Source organism: Manacus vitellinus, unplaced genomic scaffold, assembly GCF_001715985.3.
Source record: "Manacus vitellinus isolate BGI_N305 unplaced genomic scaffold, ASM171598v3 scaffold_26_pilon, whole genome shotgun sequence".
Lineage (NCBI taxonomy): Eukaryota > Metazoa > Chordata > Aves > Passeriformes > Pipridae > Manacus > Manacus vitellinus.
This window is the reverse complement of record NW_021939960.1, coordinates 7,906,905-7,916,280: the sequence shown is the minus strand read 5'-3', so window position 1 is coordinate 7,916,280 and position 9,376 is coordinate 7,906,905. Positions and strand designations below refer to the sequence as shown.

The 9,376-nt window shown below is 61.7% G+C and overlaps 1 pseudogene; it reads right to left on the bottom strand.

Moving 5' to 3' along the window:
• Positions 1-7,249: 7,249 nt before the first annotated feature.
• On the bottom strand, positions 7,250-8,644 carry LOC103758317 (annotated as a pseudogene).
• Between the last annotated feature and the right edge of the window lie 732 nt (positions 8,645-9,376).

The following is a 9,376-nucleotide window of genomic DNA, read 5'->3' as shown; positions in this document are numbered from 1 at the left end:
CCCCAGGGAACCACAGAACCCCCCTTTCTGCCCGGGACCACGTGCCTCTCTCCTCTCCAGGACCAGAAGATCCTGCTGTCCATCTACAACATCAGCATGTCCCTGAGGGAGGTGGGGGTTGGCACCCTGCACAGCCATGAGGAGCTGGCAGTCTGGAAGGTGGCCAAGAACACCGACTTCGTGCTCCGGGAGAACTGCAGGAAAATCAGCAAGGTGGGAGCCCTCTCCTTCCCAGCCACCCCAGTGGCCCCCAGTTCCCCAGGGCTGTGGGCAGACCCTGCCCCACTGAGTGCTCTCATGCTGCCCATGAGGAGGCTCCAGGCTCTACCTGCAGCATCCCGGGAGCTGGGGGATGCTGATGGCACATCCATCCTGGTGAGCTTTAGACTGGCCAGGGAGGCAAGTCCAGCTGTGGCGGTGTGGGACGGGCTGGTAGCGTTTTACCACCAGCTCTCAAGTGGGTTTTTCCACCTGTGCCATCATGCCATGGCTGATGAGGAACACAAGACCTTGTCCTGTCGGGATGCTCACCCAGTGGGTGCATCCACTCAGTTCTGCTCTTGCTTCTGGGCGCACATAGGCAGGAACTGGGATTTATCCCCAGAGGGCTGGGTTCCCCTGGCATCCCCAGGGCTCTGTCGGGGAAACCCCATCCAGGAGGATCCCTATGGCAATCCCAGCAGCTCATTAACCAGCAGGAAAACCCCGGGGCAATGAGGCACTAGATCCTGCCTTCCATCTCTGCCTGGCCCTGGCACAATGCTGGGACTGTCCTCCCTGCCACTGCTGGGGACATCCCCTGGGGACAACCCTGCCTGGTGTCTGCTGCTGTGGGATGGAGCTGTTGCTGCTCTGGAAACCTCACTTGGTGTCTGTGGGTGTGCTATGGGGTGAACGCTGCTGGCTCAGGTGGGGACAACCACCCCTGGGGACCCCTGGGGACTTGGGACCATGTCCTTGCCATGACCATGGGCAGTGTGGCCACTTCAACCTGCAGTTCTGCCCACGCAGACCCCACATGTGGTGACTTTTGTCCCCTGACTAACGTCTGTGTGACGGTGGGGGGGATTTCTGCTCCCTCCCTCGGCACACCGCCCGCAGACCCCGTTGGGCAGCACCCCGGCACAGCCCCGGCGCGGGGGACCCGGCCGCAGGAGGAAGCAGCTGCGGGAGATCGGGAGGAAGGCGGACAGGCTGGCGACCTGCTGGGAGAAGCTCTATGCCCTGCACGCACCCCACCAGGCACCCCGGCGCTCGTAGGGACGCCCTCGCCACGCGCGGGAGGGACGCGCTGCCCCGGCACCGGCTGCTGGTGGCTCGTTTGGGAACCTGGGACAAACTCAGCCCTGAGGGCAGCGGCGTTGCTACCAGCAGATGCCCGAGCTGAATTCATCCTCCTGTTCCAAGTGGTGCCCAGGGACCGGCTCCATCTCCCGTGGTTGGGGCTGGCAGGTTGGTTTGCTGCTGTGGGATGGCTGCGGCAGGAACCTGGAACACCAGAAACACTGGGAAGAAGGGGAAGCACTGAATACAGAAGGTGAGGTGTGGATTCTGCAATGCTCCTGGGCCTGCAGCACCTACTGCTCTCTCGGGGACAGTGGTTGCATTTTGGGGCAGAAAGAGGACATGTGGGGACACGGCTCTGAGGGCTTTGCTGGAAGGGGGACTACAGTGCACCCACAAGGCTCTGAGGGTGGCTGGGCTGTGGAGAGGGGCATGTGTCCCTGTGGTACTGCTGGGACACACAGAGCAACTGGGCACCTGCAGTGGACAGGGAAACCGGGGTGCATCACTGGGCACCTCAGGAAACCTGGGTAGTGCCAGTGTCCTTGGATATACAGAAAAATCCTAGGCAGGTGCTGGTGTTCAGGGCCAAGGCTCAGCCTTTGGGACAGGCAGCACTGTGGGGGGACCTGGCTGCTCAGCTCTGCAGGTGCCCCAGCAGGGAGGCGATGGTGGGATGTGGGGTTTGGTGAGCTGAGGACCATCCTCCCTTTTCACCATGCTCTGCCAGCACCTTGTTCATGGTCCCTGCTACCCTGTTGGGTGGCAAACAGCCTCTGGAAAGCCAGAAATAAAACCTCTCCTTCCTTAGAAGCGCTTAGGGTTCTTTATCTGGTGATCCAGAGGCTCTTGTGCTGTGGATGGAGCTGGCAGGGTGCAGGGTCTGGCATCGGGGCTGTGGCTGTTGCATGCCAGGCAGAGAGCCTGCAGCATGGGGGTGGGCAACCGGTGACACTTGCCTCTGGCCCTGCTGGTGCCTGCTCCCTGGCCCCATGGGCTTTTTTTCTGTTTTGGTGTTTGTGGGCGACTGGAAGGACAGGAGCTGCTTTCCTGGGAGACCATTTCTCCTCTGGAGCAGCAGCTGGGAGGGCCCACAGTGAGCCCCTGTGCCTCTCCAGCCGGGCGGATGCTGTCCCAGCCCTGAGTGGGGCCAGCCCGGCTCTGGAGGACACGAGATGGCAGCAGTGGGCTGTGTGTGCTGAGCGGAGCCGGGCGCTGCCCACGCCGTGTGTCCCCACGGCCACGCCAGCAGTGCCCGTTCTTTTCCCACCAGAGCCTCGGTCACCATCCCCGGTCTGGGCAGGGCTGTGGCCGGGGGGGGAGCAATGGGGTGCTGCTGGTGAGTGGGACACCCACCCATGTGCCTTGGAGGGAATAGAGGGGAACGTTTCTCTGGGGTAGTCTGGGTGAGGTTCAAACATCCGGCTGGGGAGAGGGATTTAGGGAGGGGAGGGCAGGGGATTCTCAATGGTCCTTGCCCACCCTCTCTCCCTCTGGGCTAGAAAGAGCTGGAGGAGCTGCAGTGCCAGGGTGGGTGAGAGAGGGCCCCTCCCCACCCTGAGCACACCAGAATTGCCAGGGTGTAGTGTGGTGCAGGCAGGACCCCTTGATTTGATGGGGCAGAACAGGGACCCTGGTTTGGGGGTGAGAGCAGGGGGCTGCAACTTCTGAATGATGCTTTATGGGGTCTCTCCAGGGCACGTGGGCCCTAGGGGGTGACATCTGCCCAGCTTGGGGCAGGCTGGCACCAGGGACCATCCAGGGAGCTGCAGTTCAGCACATCCCAGTGCCAGAGACCTCCCAGTGCCATGCTCCTCCCTGGCTGGTCCCATCATGCCTGGGCTCCTTCCTCCCGGCTCCATCCTCCTCCTTGGGAGAGAGCACTGCCCTTTTTGCTGCCTCCACAGGAGGTTTTGCACTGGCTTAGATTCTGAATTTCTTTCTTATTCCCCCTCCGTTATCCCAACCACCCTTCCTCCACATCCCCTTATTCTCTCAAAATAGTCCTATTGATGCTTGATATCCAGTGGATGGGGCTGGGGGCCCCACCAGGACCACGTAGCTCAAGCACCAACAGGATTGGGACGGTGACTTTGGACAGGGTGACTCACAGCCTTTTTCTTTATCAAGGCTGGAGCAAAGTCCCCCCTCCAGTGACCTGTCAGCACCTTCCCAGATAAACCAGAGCAGTAACTGCCTCTGTTCACTACCCTTCCCTCCCAGGCAGCTGCTGCTGAACCGGGAACCCGGTGCAGCAGCAGGAATGAGTGCATGGAAAGGAAGGAAAGAGTGAAGGAAGAAGCAACAGGGAGGGAGGGGAAAAAGCGAGGTCGAAGCAATGGTGGAATCACAGCAAAAACAGCCGGAAAAAGGAAACAGGCCCTGAAAAGTCAAATAAAAATAGCAGTGAGGCGAACCCAAGTGTGCAGCACATGGGAGTGAGCGCATTTCCTTCGAGGGCAGCACCGCACGCTCCCGGCTGCTCCGGGGGGGCCGCTCTGATTGTTGGCTCAGCTGCCGCCACGGCCCCCCTGTGCTGTGCCAGCCCCTTGGCAGCCGCTGGGCGCCCTGCCAGCCCCCTCCTTGCCCGTGCTCCCTGTGTGCCTTGTGTGAGCCCGCCCGGCCCGGGGGCTGCAGGGATGTAGAAAAGGTGCACACGCATGTTAGAGCTGAGGGGGACGCGCAGGATCGGGGAGGGCTCGCTGGCTGTGCCCACGCCCTCTCCTCGTGCCCTGTGCCACCGGCGGGTTGCCTTGCCAGATGCATCCAAGCGCCGTGTGAGCAGCGCGATCTCGGCTCCCTCCCTTCCCTGCTTGTTTTGCAATCATGGCAGGGTCCCGCTGGGAGATGGGGGTTGGAGGGGGGAGGCTGTGGGGACAGGGATGGGGACAAGGATGGGGGTTGATACTTCTTGCCAGCACCAGTGGGTTGCATCCCAACCCAGCTTTGGGCTGAGCTCGGAGGCAGCAGCAGAACCCAGTGGGCTGGGGCACTGTTCTGCAGGACAGTGCTGGGGGATCATAGTGGGGTACTGTGCCCAGGGACCATGGTTTGGGACCACATGGGGGTATAGTGCCCAGGGACTGTGCCTGGGGAGCTCTGCCAGGGGGCCACACAGGGACACCACGCCTGGGGACCATGCAGAGGGACAGTGGCTGCCGAAGTTCCACACAGGCACATTTTGCCCCCCACACCACCGCTGTCCCACCGAAGTGCAGCTGACCCAAGCTATCCCCATCTTGGGGTGCCAGCAGCCCCCCGGCTGGTGTCCGGGGGGCCCTTGCCCACATATAGCCCCTGCTTCAGTCCTCACCCCCCTGTCAGAGGGGCTGGGGGCCCATCCCCTGGCAGCCCCGGCGCTGGGGGCACTGGCACACGCAGGCTGTGTCTGACAGAGCAGAGCAGCGTTTTGTTCTCTCCCATCTCCCTGCAGCATTGTGAAGCTGCTGAAAGCCCAGATTTACAGTGTGATAAACGCTGGAGGCTCTGCGGAATATCTGACTGCTCCATCCTTTGGAGGGCGGTTGGTTTGGAGGAGCAGGGAGTGCCGGGCAGCACACCCAGAGGCGGAACAGCGGATCCTGGGGGGCAGGGATGGCCTGGAGTGGGGCTGATGGAACCATGCCACGACCCAGGTGGGTCCCAGCACGCCAAGCCATAGGTCACCGAGCACCTGAGCCCCTCCGGGCCGCGGGAAAGTGCTGACCCCCCCATCATTTCTTGGGCCTGTTGCTGGTTTTGAAGCATCTGCCGACCAGATTGTGCGCAGGCTGCCGGGTGCCCGCTGCCAGGACATGCAGCCGGGTAGGCGGGTGCGCCCAGGCCCAGCTTCCGGTGGTGCTCCCCCCCGCACCCCCATTGCCCGCTCCCCTGCTGGGTGCCGCGGGCTGCTCGGCGGGAGCCTGCGTCCTCTTCCTCGCTGGGAAGGGCTGGGAGATGCTGGAAAGCGGCTCTGCCTGCTCCACTACCTCCGACAGCAAGAGGTTTGCAGCCTTGAGGCTGCGTGTGCATGTGTTTGTGAGTGCTGGGATGTCTGTGCATGTGTGTGTATGTACGTGTGTGCATGTGTGTCTGGGCACATGCATGTAGTTATGTGTGCACACGTACATGTGTGTGCAGTGGTGCCTGCACACGTGTGTATGTGTGGGGTGGGTGGGTGCATGCAGTTCCATGTGTGTGCATGCATGTGCAAGGGTGGGTGCATGTGATCCCTCTCTACAGCTGGTTCCCACAAGGGTGGCTGCAGCCCCTGGTGCTGCTGACCCTGTGCCCCCTCTTCCCCGTGCTGGAGCCAGAGCTGGCATTGGAGCCAGCAGGCCTCGGCATGGGGGCAGCCAGCGGGACTGGGATGCCGGGCTCAGCGGGAGCACCAGCTCTCCTGGAGACTGGATGCGACCGATCCAGCACCGATGGTATCACAGCTCCCCGGGCGGGTTCTGGCTCTGGAGGCTCTTGACACACAGCGGGAGCCGGGCAGTGGCGAGGGGCCCGGCCGGTCCCTGCTCCGAGTGGGCGCGCGATGGCTCCCAACACCATCGTGGGGCACATCCATACCGAGTTGCCAAGAAGCTGGGGGCCTGCTGGGGCTTGGCTGGGAGCTGGGGGGACCAAGCTGCCTCCTTCCCTCATGGCCCCTGGCCCCACTGCTCAGCCCGCAGCATCCTGCGCCGGGGCCCATTGTTCGGCCGCGCTGGGCTGCGGGGCAGGATTTCTTTGTCAGAGCTCGGCAATATTTTATTCTAACAATTAACCAAACACGCCCGGGCCCCCAAGCCTGTTTGTGATTATTGGAGGGCGAATTCCCCAGCCTCCCTCCCTCTTGGTGTTGGCTCTGCCTGGGGCTGCACCAGGCGGAGGGGATCCAGCCCCTCTCCCACCCGCTCAGGGTTGGGGACCCCCAACCGCGCTGACAGCTCCCCTGCTCCTGCAGACAGTGCTGGGGGCCTTGGTGGCCTCGACCCCCTTGTGAGCCCCTGAGCATCGCCTGCATTGTCTCAGCAGCAGCGGGGTCCGTGGGGGCGCAGGGGCAGCGGTGATTCGTGGCAGGGGGGATGTGAATCACAGCCCTCGCTCTCCAGGCAGGATGCGGCCCCGCGCTCCCAGCTCGCCTCATGCCAGCCATGGACTGCAGGCTTTGTCCTCCACAGGGTGGAAGCGGCTCACTGCCCGTGGTGGGATGGGATGGGGCCAGTGCTCTTCCTGGGATGCTGGCGCAGCTTTCCCAGCTCCTGCTTTGGGGCGGGATGAGGGTCCTGTGGGCTGCGGGTGCCTCCTGCATCCTGGCTCTCTCTGAGGCTCCTCGCCATGCTTGGGCTGCGTCGTCGTCACAGCAGCAGTGGTAAAGAAAGCTGGTGCCTCCCTTTGCAAACTCTCCTGGAGAGTGAATTGCCCAGTGCAGGTTGTCAAATCCCTTTTAAATCCTTAGCTTGTGGCCAGCTTATCCCATCTCCCTGTATCCCACTGCTGCGGTTCCACCCTCCAGGCATGGGATGCTGAGTTCCTGGCCTGGAGCCATGGCTTGAGCTGGAAGCCCTCTCCAGGTGTTGCCTGCAGTAGACAGGAGAGTCCAGAGTGAGAGCTGGAGCTGAGGGTCAGGGTGGGCACTGTAGGTGATGCTACCTGCCAAGGGTGAAGCAGCTGGTGCCAGTGTCCTGCAGCAGGACCGTCTGGATTAGTTGTAGGTTATTAGCCATCCCAGGGGAGACACCCTTAGCAGGTTGTTTTTCTGGCTGCTACCTGGGATGGGTGGGTCCTGGGGGTGACTGGAGCAGAGGAGGGGGTTTGCAGCTGCAGGGTGGGAGGATGGAAGAGGGACCAGTGCTGTGATGCTGACCCAGCTATGCCAGAGTCCTCGGTGGCTGGAGCCAGGCACAGGGCAGGAGCAAGAACAGGCAACATCTCCTGCCAGCTGATCTAGGCTGGTGATATTCCCTGGCCCTCCCTGCAGCTGCACACTCACCAGTGCCTAAACATGCTCCTTCAGAGCCAGGGCTCCTTCCTCAGTCGTGCTGCCTGGGCCCAGGCTCTCATCCTGATCCTGGAACTTAAAATACAGTGAGTCATCGAAGCAGAGCCGCTCGGGTGGCTGGGCCAGGCAGGGCAGCCGGAGCGTGGCACCGGTGAGCAGCCCAGCGACAAGTGAGGCCCCAATGGCCACTGCCAGCCCTGCTGCCTGGCACAGGGCCTGTCTGCTCACCCCACCGTCCCCCTGCTGTTCTCCCCCCATCTCACTGGCATTGCCCCCAGAGGGGGACAGCTGGGAGACGTAGGACCTGGAGGTGTCCTTGGGTGCCACCAGGATGGCCACGGCGCTGGCTGCAGCACCGAGGATGCCGGGCAAACCGTGGAGGTTGTGGATGCCACACTGGTCCTGGAGCAAGAGCTTCCTTCCCAGGAGTGGGGTGAGGAACCTGAAGCCGAGGACACACGTCACAGCCGAGAGGCTGCCCAGGGCAAGAGCAGCCACCGGTGGCATGGCCATGTCGGCCACCGCGCCGATGGCCACCCCGCCAGCCAGGCTGCCATTCTGCAGGTGGCTGGGGCTGAGTTTGCCGTCCCTCTCCAGCAGGCTGGAGGCCACCACGGTGGTTATGGCGCTGGCACTCATGGCCAGGAGGGTGTTCAGGATGGCACGGTGCTGGGCATCGCCCGGTTGGCAGAGGACAGCCACAAAGCTGGGCCAGAAAACCCAGAGGATGAGCATCCCCACCAGGGACATGAGGTCGGAGCGGGGCGTTGGGGTCTCCTTGGGGTGCAGCGGCTTCTGCCCTGCCCAGAACAGAGCCTTGGACACGCCGAGGCCGAAGTAGCAGGAGAAGACGTGGATCGTGATGGTGCCACCCACATCCAGGACGCCCAGACAGCTGACAATGACCCACTCACTGGCGAGGTAGGCGGGGACCTCACAGGTGGCCATGGCGAGCAACTGGCAGGGGCTGCTCCTCCCCAGGATGGCCCCCACGGAGATGAGCACAGTCACGGCAGCGAACTCAGAGATGAGGAGTTTGTGGAGATCCAGGTGGACCTGGCCGTGGTGGAAGTGGTGGATCAAGCCCTGCAGCACTAGCGCCCATTGCATGGAGAAGTTGAGCAGGAGGAAGTTGTGGGTGAGGGCACTGAGCCCATAGCGGGGCAGGAAGGTCAGCAGGAGCCCCAGTCCCACCACCAGCATCACCTGGATGTCCTGGAAGAAGGGAAAGGTGCTGTAGATCTGGTAGGCCACCAAGTTGGCATCCTCTGCCTGCGCTGAGGGCTCATCAAAGGTGACGAAGAGAGCAAAGAAGAGGAGCAGGGCGCCCTGGAAAAACCCCAGGAAGAGGGGCAGGAGGCAACGGGGCTGGGTGAAGGGCAGTATGGCCATCCTGGAGTGGACAGGAGGGGATGGTGACTGGCAGGGTGCTGTCTTGGGGCAGCAGCCCAGCAGTGCTCACAGGGTGAGCTCTGCTTGCTCCTACATCGGGGGTTTTATGGCCACGGTTAATTTTTAACGGAAGATCTGAGTTTATGTTGCAGAAGAGGAGGGTTTTGTTCCTCTCTTCTTTAAAGACAACCCCCATAAATTAGCCACGTGCTCTTGTTTGGCCACCATAAAAGTGGACATTATGATTTTGAAGGGAAACAAGAAAAACCTGCCATGGGGCAGAGAAGGGAGAAGGATGATTGGTGAGGAGCTGGCCAGGGATGGGGGTACCATGGCACTCACCCCATATAACCTATCCCCTTCCAGGAGTGGGGACTTCACTGTTGGAACCCAGGAGTGATGCTGGCAGCTCACACAAACCCCAGCTCCCAGTCCGGCTCTGCCACATCCCACTCCACGTTGACTCTGGCACTGCCACCACCCCCTTCTGCGGAATGATGCACGTTTTCCCCGGCAACCGCTTGGATTTTGGGAAGCGCCATGAAGCTCCAAAATCAGGGCTGAAAAGATCATTTTCTCACAGGTTTGCATTGGCTTAAATGGCTGGAAATTCATTAACAATTAGCGCGCGAGAAAAACAAAGCCCAGAGCAGCCAAGCAGCTACCCCGAAGTTTCTGGGTTGCTGCTTAGTGTGACATTTTGCCAGTGAATGTCTGGAAAAAAAAAAATTA